Source organism: Electrophorus electricus, unplaced genomic scaffold, assembly GCF_041902795.1.
Source record: "Electrophorus electricus isolate QZ-2024a unplaced genomic scaffold, ASM4190279v1 Scaffold37, whole genome shotgun sequence".
Taxonomy (NCBI): Eukaryota; Metazoa; Chordata; class Actinopteri; order Gymnotiformes; family Gymnotidae; genus Electrophorus; species Electrophorus electricus.
In genome coordinates, this window is record NW_027658660.1 from 1,456,540 (window position 1) to 1,474,391 (window position 17,852).

The 17,852-nt window shown below is 40.2% G+C and overlaps 1 long non-coding RNA gene across 1 annotated transcript; it reads left to right on the forward strand.

The window, feature by feature from the left end:
* Positions 1 to 7,252: 7,252 nt before the first annotated feature.
* Positions 7,253 to 7,954, forward strand: LOC145655853 (uncharacterized). The gene is made up of 3 exons (XR_014121740.1): positions 7,253 to 7,292; positions 7,644 to 7,720; positions 7,870 to 7,954. It is a non-coding gene; the product is annotated as an uncharacterized LOC145655853 (long non-coding RNA).
* Positions 7,955 to 17,852: the final 9,898 nt, after the last annotated feature.

Below are 17,852 nucleotides of genomic sequence, written 5' to 3' on the forward strand. Positions count from 1 at the left end.
GTTACTCTTTAAACCTTATTATTCCTTTAAGATTCAAAGTCTACTGTGTTAGGAAACCTATGTGAGAATATAAAATCAGCAGTTTCTGCATGCTTGTGTGATGAATACAGAAAGTGATCTCTTATACCTGCGGAATTAAGGCTTCAAATGTCTTGGTGTTCAGACGATATGGAGAGGCTCTGGGAATCTGGAAGGATAAACGTTTGTTTCATTTTCAGGGACTGTTGATCATTTATTTGTCCATTCATTTATTACACTATTAAGGGATTATTAATGTGCACTGGGAGAACAGTATAAAGTTATCAGTCTTCTTTATCAGTCTTCTAACTAAACAGCCTGGTCTTGTAAGGTAACCACATCCACACCTTTCCCTCAGTGATGGCAAGGAGTGGTTTAAACTCACCATGTCATCTGTGATTCTGAGTGTGAGTGCTCCTGCATTTTTGTACACAAAGCCTGCTGAGTTGGCAGTGAAGGCAGAGATGCCCATATACAGCATGTTGCTTTCATCAGGTGGCAGTGAAAATGGTGTCGGGGCAAAAGCGGGTTTCTTGTGCACTCCAATGTTGTAAAACTCCCCCTATATAGAGAGCAATGCAGAGATTAACTTATTCTTTTACAGCTCCTGGGTCTTGATTCTTCGTTCAGATTAAACTGTTTTATCAGTGTAACCTTTGTGTAACCTTTTTTTCCTACAAAAGCCCAACAGTGCTTTCTGGATACACTTAGGCACAGTTTTGCAAGTGCTCCTGTTATTCCCTGTTAATTCAGATCTTTGGCTCAGAAAGGCTTTCTTATGATCATTATGGTCATTATTCTTATGCTTTGACAACTTGTGCCTTTTTTAACTTGTGCCTGAAAACCCCTTTACCTATGCCAATGATAAAACACTGATGAACTCCTGCAAACAAGTTGTAGTTTTTTAATTAGTGCATTAATCTTAGTTTGGGATCTTTAATGACCATCTTAATCTGTGTATATTATTTGATTGTTGGTTCTTTCCTAGCTGAATGTAACTTCCTCTCACAGTAGTATACAACTTCCAAGCTTATCAAAGGATAGTGTTGTAGTCAGGACCATTAAAAAAACATTCAAGCAAAGACCAAGATTTTGTAGTGTTGGAATCTGAGACAAGAATGAGACTTATTTAACAATGATTTTACTTTAATTATACCACTCACTGATAATGTATTGTAAATTGTCATTGTCATAAATTGTCATAAATAATTGTCATTATAAAGGCAGTTGAATATAAACAAATATAAAGCAAAAAGGTTCATATGGCCATTTTTATTATTAAATTAAAACATAGTAATACTTAAATAATTGCTATCTGCCCTTGGGTCAATCATGGAAAGGATTAACTAGATGTGTTCTGTAATGTGTTAAATCCTCTTGATAAATGCATAGCTTTAGCTATATCATAAAATATATGATGAGTCTTTTTCTCATTATTACTTGTGTACAACAAAAGTTTGTGTGACAAGCAGCAACATGTATATTTACCAATTTATGAAAATGGGAGTATGCGCAGTGGGAGAGTAAATATCTTTTAAAATGACTCTCAATTAATGGCAATGCATTTACAATAAGTCTCTTATGCACCAGTACTTGTGAATGTACACACACAAACCTCACCGTTTGGGTCTTCCCCAAGTCCCCTGTCCTGTTCGCACTACTAGCTAAGAGCAACCAGCTAACTTGATAGCAGTGTGACTCAATAATAATAATAATAATAATAATAATAATAGTAATGATAATAATAATAGTAATAATAGTAATAATAATAATAGTAATAATAATAATAATAATAATAATAATATGGCGCTTCCATGCACATCAGCAAGCAAATAGGAACACTAGCACTTGCATGAAATTAAGCATATTAGCATTTCAGAAGGCAGATTATTTAGCCTGCTAAAATAGCAGGTGTGGCAGCAAATGTCTGTTCAAAACACTATGTCACAGGTATCAGTATCATGTATTTGCTATAGTATGATTGTTCATGTTTGTAAATTTAAAGCTTACAAATGCTGTATTTACAGTGTATTGCAGGTTATTAAAATGTGGCAGTAATTATTAGGATATAGAGAATTGTAGTGTTTAAACAAATCATTATGTTAGAAGTATGTTTAGGGAAGAATACACCCTGACCCACCCAGAGTCACCCACTTACCTTACATTATTGATCATAAACTTGAATAGCTACAATACTGTCTGCTAATCATGCAGTTTGAAGTTTGCAAAGTGTGTACCCAGACAAAATCTGTGTTAAAACTTTCCTTTAACACCAGGTCATACATGAGTCAGACATGATTCTGAATAAATGAATGAATGAAAAAATGAAAAGCCTTATTTCATTTCAAACTGCACTTCAGGAACACTGAGCTCAAGTTCTGAGGAAACTTCCCTGCATATTTTCAGGGGTTTTCTGCCTCACCATGCCTGAATCACCTCATAAGGAGCTTGATAATGAGGAGACAGGGTGACTGAGGCAGTGAACACTCCTCACTGAGCATACTGGCTTCCAAGAGCTGGAGCTGGGAAGACCTATAGGTCTGTGACACACACTCCCACCCAGTCCTGATACTAAGAAGGTGGAACCTACAGGCTAATATGCAGCTGCCTGTGCATCAATAGGCGTCTGGGGTGTCCATCACTCAGGGAGGCGTGGCTGAAGGCGTGGCCTTGCAGACTGAGAGCTGGCTGAGGTAATCTGTAAAGGAGAGAGTAGTCACCAATAATCATGGAAATGTAGCCACAACTGTACAGTATATTTCACAGCCATGTATATTACATATCACAGACCAGGCTTACCAGAATAAATATTCCACACATACAGCTCATATATATCTGTGTGTGTGTGTGTGTGTGTGTGTGTGTGTGTGTGTGTGTGTGTGTGTGTGTGTGTGTGCGTGTAAAAACATGCTCCTGTTTTAGTCTCAACACAGACAGATATACATGTAGGAGTAGCAAACTGAAGTAAGAGCTCACCTTCACCAGTACATAGTCTCCAGCTTTAACAGTGACAGGTACGAATTGATGTGCGTAGACAACTACACAGGGTGGCCGGAAGCGTGGCCAACAAAACGGGAAGACAGTGCTTCAGTGGTAAAGTTCCTGGTGAACCAGTACATTCCTCACCATGGGTTTCAGAGAAAGGTGAGATCAGATAATGGCACTCATTTTACAGCACGCAATTTGCAGGAGTTAGAGAAAACGCTGGGTCTGAAACATTCATTTGGGGCAGTGTATCATCCTCAGTCTCAAGGTAAGGTGGAAAGGATGAATCTAAATGTGAAAAACAAAGTGGCCAAAATCTGTGCACAGACAAAATTAAATTGGGTTGATGCCTTACCTTTGGCATTAATGCAAATTAGATGTTCAGTAAATGCAACAACTGGTTTTACCCCTTTTGAATTGCAGACAGGTTGAGGATTTCCAGGACCCCAGGGACCCTTAACAATAAATGAGAAAAGAAAAACATCTCACACACACATCATACTTTAATGAATTGAAAAGTATCGTTTCAGCTTTCTCCACGCAGGAGGGGGACCGGACGGGGAGCAGACAAACCCAGACGATACCCGTTACGGACTGGGGGCTGCTGAGAGTCATCAAGAGAAAATGGAGTGAGCCGAGGTGGACAGGTCCATTCCAGGTGACAGAAAGAACCAGCCACGCCGTACGCCTGAAGGGTAAAGGGGAAACGTGGTTTCATCTGAGCCAGTGCGCCGCCGCAGAGTCACCGCAGAGGAGTCTGCAAGAGACAGCGAGGGACCTTGCTGAAACATCACCTAACTCACCTGACCCGGAAGGGGCAGAATAATCCCCGGGAGCAAAAGGGTCAAGGTAGTCCACCCTTAGACCCCGAAGTAAGAAGAACAGAACACCAGTGATGACTTCTGGACAATTGTGTTGTTTGATTATTTGTTGGTGTATTGTGTTGTGTGTTTCCATTTACAGTTTGGTCACGCTTGAGTTAAATAATAGCATGGCAGTAGGAAAGGATTAAAACATTAACAACAAGACGGTGAAGAAGAATGGGGGTAGAGATTGGTGGATGTGTAGCATGTGCAGCCGCAAGACCCAGACTTATAACCACCCCGGCACCCCTATTCCCACAAAAAGACCCCAAGGGTTATGCGTGCATGATTGGCCTGACTAAGGAAAGAAACCCTAAGAATTGTGACACTTTGAGCGTTATTTTCCCCCCCATCAGTAACAGAACCAGGACAGGACTATTTTCACCCAAAAAGGGGGAGGGGAACTACACGTGCTTCGTTAGAAGTTCAAGCACACCTCAAGTACGCTTGGGGCACATCCCGGCGGAATGGTGTAACCGCACGGTCACTGGGAACGAGTTTGTGGGTTCATGGGCACGAGCAGGATTGTATGATTATTGTGGCAGGATGACTTTGGTTGTTAACATGCCAGAGAACTCGGAGGGGACATGCGCCATGGTCAGGTTAGCAGCTCCTTTATTACTGATAGGCAAAACCAGACCAGACAGCAGGGGGATTTGAGAATATTCCGATACTTTCTGCATTATTCCCCATTACTCCAAATAAAAATGTGGATCGGATTAACTATGTACATTATAATGTCCTCAGGCTAGCCAACCTGACTAGGGATGCAGTGGAAGGACTTAGAGATCAGCTGGGACCAACCTCACTGATGGCGGTGCAAAATCGTATGGCATTAGACATGTTGTTGGCGGAAAAGGGGGGTGTCTGCGCTATGCTTGAGGATGTGTGTTGTACATTCATTCCTAATAATACCGCTCCGGATGGGTCAGTTAGTAGAGCATTGGATGGTTTGAAGACCCTATCAGAGGAAATGCATGAGAATTCAGGCATAAACAACCAGTTGGAATCCTGGATGGTGAGCCGGTTCGGTCAGTGGAAAGACTTAATTGTGTCATTGATGGTTTCATTAGCCACATTCACGGGAATTGTTGTGACATGCGGGTGCTGCTGTATTCCATGTATTAGGGCGTTAATGGTTAGACTAATCTCAGCTATGATAGAAAGGAAAGATGTGCATGAGGGTACCACGATGAGGCCACTGATACAGGGGGAAAGGGACGTAGAGACAGGAGATGCCAGAATAAAGGAGTGTGATTGGTGATCTCTTTGTAGAGATCAAAAGGGGGAATTGTGGAGTTTCAGAAATTAAATGAAAGCTAAGCTTACACTAGTAGAGAATAATGTGCAGAATGGAATAGGACTAATGCTTGAATAAATAAAATAATTACTGTATGTCCAGACATAACAGGAAATGCCCTAGACGTGCATATGTGTGATTATGCAAGAAGACATGTGTACGAGACGGTCAAACAGAGGTGACGGCTGAGATGGAAAAACACAAAAGCAGAAGTGGCACAAGGCGAGAGAAATATAAGTCTGTCTGTTGCAAAGTTATGCTTTAGATCTCACTCGCACTGTGTTGTGAAGTGACATCTCCAGAGCTCTGCATTAATAAAAGGCCACAGGGTAACGCACTGTTTCCTGTCTCTTCTTTCCTGCATCAACGGACACGACACTAACTAATCATATAACAGAATCTGGCCCTTAGCTATTTTATTAGCTTTTTATCAGGGCACGCTTAGTAAAATGTCACATCTCTACATCAACTTTTTAAAAAAAATTAACAGGCAATCAAATTATTTTGGCTATACTAAAACCTGTCCTGGAGCAATGCCTAGCTAGCTGGATAGCTAACACTAACATGCAAGACTGGGTTTGTTTTGCAGAAGTAGCAGACGCTAAATAGCTGCCTTGTAAAAGGTTTGCCTTGGGGACTGTTTGTATTTGATGCATGCACTTTAGGTATTATTGCATAACGCTATTTGTGATGTATTTTTGTTTTTCAATCAGTCACATTCCGAGCCAAACTTCTCTTAGGTATCTTGTATCAGTGGAGAACTACTTTTGAAGGCATTGTTACTAGCTAACTGTTAGCTAGCAAGGTAACAAGGTAACTCTTTTTAAACAACAAAAAGAAAAAACACTTTACTGTGATTAACAACTATGAATTTACTAAGTTGTGATTGTTTCATAGAAGGTCTGATTAGCTAGCCTAGCTAAAGCTATGTTTGATACGTTTTGATACGTCTAACGACACTGGCATTTTTGGTCAAGAGTAGCTTTATAGTTGCTTAGCTAATGTCACAGAATTAAAAGTAGAATCAGAGGGAAATGTTGAATATTGTGCCATTGCACCAGCCATGAGGCATTAAAGTGTCTGGACAAGAACATAGCTAGCTAGCTAACTGGCTTAGATCACTACTGCAGCTCTCACACCTCGGTTTATTACATCATAATAGGTAATGTGGAATTTTTAAGGACCATTGTTGCGTCTGATAACCCGTTCAGAAAAGGTGTTCTTCAGCTGAATGAACAGATACTGAAACGAACACTAAAGAGATCATCCAACATTCAAGATATTTCAGTAGACACACTAGTGGAAGAGCTGCTGAGGTTCCTGAGCCATGAATGTCCGGCCTCCAGCATCTACTCTGGACAGGTATGTCACCGCCTTGCACCAGGACGCAGAGATCCATGAGCATGACTGAGATGTAATTATAACTATATACACCTCATTAGTCTGATGCTAATGAGCACACCTGCACACCTGCCATCCAGTTCTTTAACATCCATATCCATCACCTTGATTTATCTTAGTAAGTTGCTGCTGAAGCTCTGTCTCTCTTTCTCTCTTTCCCCATGCCTCCTTCCCTTCCTGTAGGAGTGTGGATACACCACTGGCGTTGTTGCCTGATGCACCTCCTTTGGAAGAGGACACGGTCCACTGTCAGAACTGGCAGGAGACAGTGGAGCCGCACACACTCGCCTCTCTCGGCTCCCGGGAGATCGAACGGCAGGCTGTCATATATGGTAAAACAGCAAATGTGGTGCACAGCAACTGACTATAAAAGACAACTCCCAGTACACAGTTAACATGTAAAATGAAAAAAAATTATTTACTGATCTAACTTAAACTAAATAGCTACTAAATCTTTTGAACATACAGTATTCTATTTATTATGCACATATGGTAATTCTATCCTGACTCATGAAAATGTGGAATTCTGAATTGTGTAACGTTTGTAAGAAATTGTAGTGACTTTGCTATATCCTCTTCCTCAGAGCTGTTCACAACGGAAGCATCTCACCTGCGGACTCTCAGGGTTCTCGATCAGGTGTTCTTCCAGAAGATGAGGAACCTTTTGACCGTCAAAGAACTTTCCTGTATCTTCCCCAACCTGCCCCAGGTCTACAGTCTTCATGGTCAGTCTCTCTGTACGCGTGTGTGTGCGTGCGTCCAAATGTGCTCCATTTGTCTTAGTGTGTTTTCAAACCTACATTTCTGAAGCCTACTTGGTGTCTAAATCATAATCAAGATTAAAGAAGTGTAAAACCCACCCAAACTGGGAATTTAATGACAGAACAATATCAGCTATCGGCACCATGCCATTACTGTCAGCAGGTATGGACTGGAGGCTGTACATGTTGTTTCTGCAGTGGCCTTCATGACACAAGTAGAGTTCTGTTGCCCACTGACACAACTTTCTAACAAACCAAATATACACTGGCTCGCTTAAACAGATTCTGTTTTGTGGTGTTGCATTTGTGTTTCAGCGAATCTGTGTGAGTCCATGAAGAGGCTGAGGGACTCTCCTATAGTTCAAGGCATCGGAGACATCATGGTGTCTAGAGTGAGAGCTGACTAATGTTACTCCCTTTCTAGTTCACATCATCTTTTGGTGCTGTCTAAAATGAAGGGGTTGTTCTGTGTAGTGTGGGATATACTTGTTGCTTTACTTGATATGTCAGTAGCTCATGTGTTTGTGCGTGTGCGTGTTAGTTTGAAGACGCTGCAGGAGAGGAGTTCCAGGAGCAGGTGTCTCACCTGTGCAGTCAGCAGAGTCAGGCACTGGAGCTCATTAAAAATAAACGCAAAGACCCGTGTTTCGCGCACCTTATACAGGTAACACTTTTTAGAGGTATAAAGCCTTTGGACAAACCTACAAACACTAGAGCTTCTGCCATATTTGTTAGTGGGCTGGGTTGTGAATTGGTTGACCCATATTTTGAATTGGAGACTATCCAGTCTTTTATATTTGACTTTTATTGCAGCACATAAATTGTAGTGATGCTGTTTTAGGTATAAATTGGTGTTGCAGTCAACAGAATCCACATTTGGACTTAGATGTCCTTGGCTCATTCGTGTGTGTGTGTGTGTGTGTTAGGAATGTGAAGCCAGCCCTCACTGCCGCCGACTACAATTAAAGGACCTTCTAGTGTCTGAGATGCAGAGACTAACCAAATACCCCTTGCTGCTGGATAACATCATCAGACACACAGAAGGCATGTATAGAAACACTCACACACAATGTACTGAACCATGAAAACACTTCAGTATACACACACATACCAGCTTACCAAGGAGGCAAGCACACACACCCTTTCTCCTGGATTAACACTAGTATGTGCCCCCACAACAGCTGGTTCTCCAGACCTGCAGACATTGGTGAGGGCACAGGCGTGCTGCCGTGGGATACTACGAGCTGTCAATGAGGTCGTCAGGGAGACGGAGCACCGGCGACTGCTCAGCCGTTATCAGCGCAGGCTAGACTTGTCCCCTCTGGAGAGGCAGGCCAGTCCTGTCGCTGCTCAGTTCAAGGTACGGCCTTACTATGTATCCACCATCTGCCTTCCAAACAGCTTCTCTGGTCTTGGAGCACCTGATCCAGAGTATGAATTATTAACTATATTCTTTTTCTATGTAGAATCTGGACCTGACCACTAAGAAAATGATCCACGAAGGACCGTTGACTTGGAAAGTTAGTAAAGATAAAGCTATAGGTAAGAGATCATCACAGCTGAACAAATCACATTTTTGTTTTTCCTCTTGCAAATGATTACTTGACAGGTCCATTCTCACTCTGTGTGTGTGTGTGTGTGTGTGTGTGTGTGTGTGTGTGTGTGTGTGTGTGTTTCAGACATTCATGCTCTGCTTCTCTCAGACCTGTTGGTGCTACTCCAAAGGGGTTCAGGTGACCGTTTGATCTTGCGATGTCCTGCGCGCTCACTGGGTGGGGTTTGGGGTAGGAACACGGACCTCAAAACCCCCTTTTGCCCCGTTGTTCGCTTGGATTCATCTCTTGTCAGATCTGTGGCTACAGGTATATTTGTAGTTATTCTTACAGCTATGAATAGCCAGAATAGATGAATGGGTCTGGAATAACTATGTCTTTATTTTATTTTTAAAAAATTAAGAAGCCAGTTACAAATTGCATTTGGGTTAGTTTGAATACATTGTTTGACAACCTGCTCTTCTCTATCAGATAACAAGGCCTTGTATGTGATCAGTACATCAGAGAGACAGATATACGAGCTGGTGGCTGGGACTTCCTCTGAGAAAAACACGTGAGTTTGTTTTTTGTCTCTCTCTGACCCACCATCTTCTCATCAAGGTCAACCAGTCAGCACTGCTGTGTCTGTTTTGTGATAACATTTATGGTGTCAGGCCATTTATGTTCAGATGATTTTAACAACATTGTGCTATTGTAGAAATTGGGACCTGATGGCTTTAGCGATGTTTCCACAGATGGAAGAACCTGTTAGAAAAGACCATCTCCTCGGCCTCTGGAGGCATTGAAGCCACCGAGCAAGGATCAACAGCTCCGTAAGTACTCAGGATTTTGAAAGTTTTCTAATGCTGCTGTAATGCTGTTAAGAGAAGGCAGAATTTCAAAGATGCACTTACAATGATTGGACTCCTGACATCTCCTCTAGGTCTGCGGTTCTACGGTTGCATGGTAATCAAGTCGGTCGTCTAGGTAAGCCCATGTTTGTTTTTGTTTGTATACAATGTCATAGGATTTGCTCTCTGTGGTACTTATGGCTGATGCCTTTGGTCCCTAGATGGCTCCCTAACAGAAGAGTCTGGTTCTATAGAGAGAGATTCACAGAGTGATGATGAAAATGTTCTCACACCTACTATCCCAACTGACCAATCAGAAGCCTACATGCATACTGGTGGGCAGGGTTATGTGGGAGGACAAGCTAAAGTGGCTGATGCTGCTCTTCAAGATGGTAAGAACTTGTTACACTCCGTTACACAGTCATTGTTGCACTATGATAGTTAAACAGTATATTTCTGGTGGTGGTGGTGGTGTTTTTATAAATAGAATTTTAGCAGGCTCAGATATTTACCAACTTTTTTGCACCCTTTGTGTTCTGCCAGTCAGGACACTAAGACTGTTGATCCTTGGATCCTTGGATCCTTTAGAGGCTGCCAGTCAGAAGCAGAAAGTGACATCATTGTCCTCACAGCAAGAAGGGCAAGAGATGCCTTGCCAGTCACCAAAAGGCCGTTCACACCTGGAGATGCTGAGGCATGAAACGAGGCCCTGCCAATCACGAGCAAGGATACGGCAGCGCATGATAAAAAATGTAGATGGAATCTTTCAAAGAATGGAGGGACTGATGAAAAAGCTGCATCAGCTTAGGGTAAAGTGGATATATTACTCACTCTCTCTCAAACACACACACACACACACACACACACACACACACACACACACACACACTATCATTGCAGCTAGCTAGCACTTTCATGTTATGTTTTAAAAGAATGGCTTTGTGCACTTGTGAGATCCTGGTTAACTCCTTGTTTTCATTTTCATAGGAGATTGAAGCACTGTAGACTGCTCACAATGGTGAGAAAAAGTTACCTGTCAGTCAGTTCAGATGACTGGGTCTTCAGATGATCCATGGGTCTTCCTCCATTATCAGGACACCATCTATTTATCTTGGGTCGAGCGATGGTAAGTGTGTCAAAGAAGCTATTTTTAAATACTGGGCCTAAATCTGTTTAATGCTGTACCACAATTCTTTTTGATTGTACCAAAAAAAAAGATCTAGTCTGGAATCACTGGGATAATTTGGGTTGGGTTGAGTTTAAATGGAGCCCACTGTTATCACTCATAATCCGGTTTCAGTTGTGAACTGTCTTTTGTGATGTTTCTTTAACCCAGTCCCCCACTGCGAGTAAGCCTGAAAGGCTGGGCCAGGCCAGCACTGAAAGCATGCCTAGACTGCTCATGCAGTCCTCCACCAACGAGCTGCTCACATGCCTGGGTGTGTTCTTGTGCCGGCGTTGCTGCCTGCTGAAGGACCTGACTGCTGACGAGCCTGTGCAGTGGCTGCGCATTGTGGACCGCTACGTGACACTGACAGAATGGCAGGAGAAAAGCTTCCTCATTCCAAGCACCGTGGTCTTTCTCTACATGCTGTGCCGCGACATCATTTCAGCTGAGGTGGCCACCAAGGAGGAGCTGCAGGCCGTGCTGCTCACATGCTTGTATGTGTCTTGCTCCTACATGTGTGAGGAGATCAGCTACCCAGCCAAAGCTTTCCTGGTGGAGGAAAACAAAGGGGCCTTCTGGGCCCGATCCCTGGACATTGCTAACCGCATGAGTGGCAAGATGCTGCAGATTAACAATGACCCGCAGTATTTTTGGCAGGTCTTCACTGACCTGAAGAACATGATGGTTCATTAAAGGATTAAAGAATAAAATATTTTATTAATTAAACATTTTGTTAAAATTTAATTTAATTTTAGTTAAAAAAAACAAACACATAACTGCAAAGTCAGTTGTTATAATGTGTGATGTAATTTCTCCCCACCTAGCGTTATTACATCTCCTAATCTTACCAAAAATGTGCCACTTGATTTAGTTATGTTAACTTGATATCAAAGATGTCAAAAGCAGCTTTTAATGTCAGCTGATGCTTGTTGGCATAAGCATTTATAAATGTTCAAGTATGTTTATGTCAATTGTCATTAAGGGCTTATGTGGGAGTCATCTAGCACTCTGAACAGTGCCCTTCAGTAATGTTACCCAAATTTCTTATCTGCACCATCAAATGAGCTCCACTAGACCTAATCTGCCATATGACAGCACTCAAACACTGCCAGTTTGAAGTGGTTCTGCTGTGCCCCACAACTCTAGATATGTCTCCCTATTCTGAGGGAAAACGTTTATTTTCACAAAATGAATTCTATACTCAGCTCAGCAGTGAGAATACTGTGAAGTAAGAACTGAAGCCTGAACCAGGCCTAAAAGCTATTTAACTTTGTGGCTCAAGGTGAAGATGCACTGACATGCAAAACAGCTCTCTGATGTATTGTGGTTGGGTGGAATGAGTCTTTGATAACTAAGATTGTAACTAAGATTGAAACTGCTCACTGCACTACAACAAGTACACAAGGTGCAATGAACTTGCTATGAGAATGATCTCAGTAAGTAACTCAACAAGGATAGGCTCATCATGATGCATTAGCTAACATTCGGCACTCATACACAAGGGTGAATGTTCAATTTTCATTCAAGCATCTCATGGTCACAGTCTGTAGCGTGTACAAAAGGAATCTAAAGGAAAGGTGTGAGCAAGTGCATCTTCCACTGATAAGAGATGTAAATTAAGACTCGAATTGTAACGTTAGAAAAAAGTACAATTCTATCAATTTATTTAAGATGCCACACCTTAAACATTTAAAGTTATTGTTATTTACAGTAAATTTATTATAATGCAAAATAATTTTAAAATGTTATTACAGTGACATCTCATGAACTATTACACAATTATTTTACAAGGGACAGACTGATTGACTAAATTTAAAATTAAGAAAAGCTTAAACCAATTTTAAACAATACAGAAACTCTACATATAGAATATAAAAAGTTAATAACAACAATCACAATAATAATAAGAATAATAGTAATATTGCAAACAAGGATGACAATAACAATCACAATAGTAATAATAAAGTCAGTGTCTTCGGCTTTTCTTCTTAGGCTGTTCAGGCATGGGTTCTCCACTCATGTCCACTTCAAAGTGCGGCACGAAGCTGTTGAAAATTGGAGTAGAGAAGCTCTCAGTCACGTCGAACTGTCCATCAGGCTTCACTTCCTCTCGCAGAGTCAGACAGAAGAGCGCTTCCCACAGGCGCTGCTTGATCCTGCGGCCCAGTACAAGGCTGTAGGGCTTGGCCTGTCTGGAGGGACTTTAAGTTGAAGTTCAAGTTCAAGAGGTTTTATTGTCATTTCAGCTATATACAAGTACACAACAAAAACGAGACAATGTTCCTCCAGGACCATGGTGCAACCTGAAAACAACAGTGCAACAGACAACATGCTACACAAGTGCAAACAGTCCAATAAACTGCAAAATGTCATTAAATAAACATTAAATAAACAATAATAAATATAGGACAGGACAAATACAAAATAGAAAATGAGTAGACAGTGCAATTTAGTCCAGTACACAGTACTGGGCATATGTAAAGCGAGTTGTGCATAGCATTCAGTGATATTCTACCCTGAACATAGCAGTCACCAGTAGCAGCCAGAACAGTTCAGAGTACAGTGCTGGTTTAGTACAGTACTCTAGCAGCAAGTAGGATAATGTGCAAGACTGCAACAGGAGTGCATAGTTTATTTGTGTGACGTTTGACTTCAGCACTAGTCCAATGCAAAACAATGTGTGAGTGTGTGTATAGATATGTATGTATGTATGTATGTATGTACGTGTGTGTGTGTGTGTGTGTGTGTGTGAGTGTGAGTGACTGTCTATAAGCATGTATAAAAGTGCCCATTTTGGAATCTGAATTGGAATTGGAGTTAGCCAGAGTTCAGGAGTCTAATGGCTTCTGGGAAGAAGCTGTTGCACAGTCTGGAGGTGCGGGACTGGATGCTGCGGTACTTTCTTCCAGATGGCAAAAGGGTGAACAGTTCATGTGAGGGGTGTGTGGGGTCTTTCACAATGTTGGTGGCTTTCCGGATGCAGCGTGTTAGGTAGATGTTGGTGATGGAGGGAAGAGAGACCTCAATGATCTTCTCAGCTGTTCTCACTATTCTTTGGAGGGTCTTGCGGTCAAAGGTGGTGCAGTTCCCAAACCAGGTAATGATGCAGCTGCTTTTGGCCAATGTTTTTTTAAAAAGAGATAAGGAGATACCAGAACAAAATAGAAAAGCAAATAATAGAGGAAGATGGCATGGGATGGAGGGATGGAGGGATGATAAAAGACGGGTAGTAACGGATAATTTATTCTATTCTCTCAGCTATTCTCTTTAACTAATTCTGAAGTCTGCATCTTTATTTTCTATTTGAATGTTAACTTTACGACTATCTGATTGGGGTTTAGGAACGACACTAGCGTTGATTTTGATTCTAGCCACAGTTCTAGTAATAAGCAGTGTTACAACTCTACATGCAAAGTCACTGAACAGTTGACTGTTAATTCTGTAGTAAGCATAATGCAAAAAATACAACAACATATTTTGTTGTGATTGAAAAAATTACGTCCTAAATACATGCGTTGTAAATACATTGACATTAGTATTTTTAATTAATTTCTAACATTCAGAGACATTCAGAGGTGTTTCTATTAGGCCCAGAGTCAGCTAGGTCTCCACTCTCTAATTACTCAATGAACCTCAATGGTTTCCAAATCACATCTTCTCTAACAGTTAAAGATCTTGGAGTTATGGATCCCAGTCTCTCGTTCGAAGCTCACGTAAATAAATAATGTTTCTAGGACCCCCTTTCTCCACCTTAGAAACATTTCAAAGATTAGGAACATGCTCTCCACACATAACGCAGAAAAGGTAGTCCATGCATTTATTACTTCAATATTGGACTACTGTAATCCCTTACTATCTAGCTGTGCTATTAAGTGCCTAAAGTGCCTAGCGAGTTCAAAATGCAGCAGCCATAGTTCTTAATAGAGCTAGAAAATTTGATCACATCAATCATATCTTAGCTACTTTACTTTGGCTCCCAGTAAAATTTCGTATTGATTATAAACTACTTTTAATAATTCCAAATGTGCATTAGACTTTACAGTAACCTAAGACAACCCTTTTGCATGAAGGGAACTGGTAACTATGCTCACCCTCCATAATGTGCAAAAGATATTTAAAGTGTAGGACAGTCGAAGCATTATGTGTGCGTGTGCGTGATGTTATTAACATGACAGTAAAAGCTCACCATTTTTAAACGGGGGCTGATGGACTTTCCATTTATGCAAGACTTATGTCAAGAGTACATGTCAAAAATTAGAGACGAAATGAGGTGCTAAATGCTGCAATTAGGCATACAGCAGTCAAAGGCAATTTGGAAACACACTTAGAAAACAAAGATCATGATCTTTGATCATGATCAAACTTTCAAAAAGCTTCTCAACGTGACGAGAATGTGAGGTTTAGGTTCATCTATAGTGTTACAGTATCAATGTGAAATATGGCTATTGAGGTTAGCATCACGTAAGAGTGTATATGTGTGAAACATCTTCGTCGCCATAAATGTTGTGTTGTTACATAATTAAGCAGTCCATCCAGTTTCATTTACTTGATTTATTAGCAACCTGTGTCCACTGTCTAACTCAAGTATTTTTTTTTTTATTTCCTCCATGTTGTTTATAATAGGCCTACAGTAAGAAATCATTTTAAAGGTGATCGCCATTTCTCCCACTGTACACTGTTGAAGCATACAAGTTTTTATTCAGTGAGAGATATGTCCTTTATGGGTGACATGCTACATTTGTTACTGTTTTCACTTAAACAAGGAAAATCATACTCAAAACAGATATATAAGTGGACAGTCAGGGTGAAATAAGTAACATTCTCCTTTTAATGTTATATTTTAAAAAAAATATTAAAGGTCCTAAGTATGTCAGTGTTTTAGTTAGTCTTTTGGCCAATGTTTTTTTTTAAAAGAGATAAGAAGATACCAGAACAAAATAGAAAAGCAAATAATAGCATGGGATGGAGGGATGGAGGGATGATAAAAGACAGGGGTAGTAACGGATAATTTATTCTATTCTCTCAGCTATTCTCTTTAACTAATTCTGAAGTCTGCATCTTTATTTTCTATTTGAATGTTAACTTTACGACTAGCTGATTGGGGATTTAGGAACGACACTAGCGTTGATTTTGATTCTAGCCACAGTTCTTGTAATAAGCAGTGTTACAACTCTACATGCAAAGTCACTGAACAGTTGACTGTTAATTCTGTAGTAAGCATAATGCAAAAAAATACAACAACATATTTTGTTGTGATTGAAAAAATTACGTCCTAAATGCATGCGTTATAAATACATTGACATTAGTATTTTTAATTAATTTCTAACATTCAGAGACATTCAGAGGTGTTTCTATTAAGCCCAGAGTCAGCTAGGTCTCCACTCTCTAATTACTCAATGAACCTCAATGGTCTCCCAATCACATCTTCTCTAACAGTTAAAGATCTTGGAGTTATGGATCCCAGTCTCTCGTTCGAAACTCACGTAAATAAATAATGCTTCTAGGACCGCCTTTCTCCATTTTTAAATTGACTTTATTAAGAAAATTCAATTCAATTCAATACAAACACTCCATCACAAAAACCTCACAAACAATATCTACCAGAGGGAACAGACTACCTTCACTCTATACATTAATAATTAACAACACAATTTACATCTGAAAATTAGGTATACATCATCCATTTATATGTCCAAAAGAGTCCAGGGAATTTTTCCTCTCATATCAAACGTCTTCAACCTTTTTAACTCACACACAATCTGTTTAAAAACTATTTCTGCAGGTATTATACATTGCTCAATAATCATCTTACATCGTGTTTTCCAAATCTTCGAATTTGTCACACAAACAATCATCCAACAAAGGTCCTTCACATTCTCAGTCAAATGCTCATTAAAAACTCCATACCTAATACTTTTCCTGTTACGATCCCATTTAATCCCAATACGTTTAATTTTCTTCCAAATTTCAATAGTCCTTGTGCACTGCAGTAATAAATGTTCTATCGTTTCATCGGCTATGCAATTATACATCGGACATTCCTTTGTTGTAACAAAACAACTCCATTTGACAATACACCGTACAGGCAGTCTTCCAACAGATATAAGCCATGCAGTATCTCGAACATTTTCCGAGATACTTTTAGACTGCACATTTTTAACACAGGTTTCACATTCTGTCACTGTCAGACCCTTATAATTGACATTCCCCCAAAATCACAGTCTTGTATTGTTTTATCTATCATTTTATTTGGGGACTTATTCCAATCAATATTAAGCTGCCTATATTTAAACAAAAAATCTCCATATAGTAATTTAAAATAAGGAGCATGTTTCCTTGACTTGCCTCTTTTCTTTCCACTGATTTACATCTCCTACCCAAATTGCTTTCCAAAATATAGCTTTCGTTACATTTTTGCAAAAGGCATTTTCTAATTTCCGAGCTAACTCAACTCCCCCTAATCCGCCTTTATCTTTCGACTTGTACATAATTTCCCGTTTTGTCACTTCTCTGTTATTTCCCCAAATAAAACAAACACACATTTTATTCAACCTTTTAATACATTTCTCATCCGGAGGGAAAACCGTAGCCAAAAACAACAATTTCGACAAAACAAAGGTCTTAACCTCCTGTATTCTAGTCTTATAGTTTGACACCCTCCATTTTCCCAATTCTAGTTTAATTTCACACTCCTTCTTCTCCCGCTACATCTACCATTTACTACCATCAAACCTAAAATTTTAATTTCATTTTTTATTTCTACATCTGTTGGTACAGGTTGCCCATCTCCTTTCCATACCCCTTCACTTTTACTTTCATTTAATTTCGCTCCAGCCACAACTTCATACATTTCAAAGTGTCTCTTAACTATATGAAACTCATTTTGATTCTTGACATAAGGCGTCACATCATCTGCGTACGCAGATATTTTCCATCTTTCCATAACTAACATTTGAACACCTTGTAATTGCTG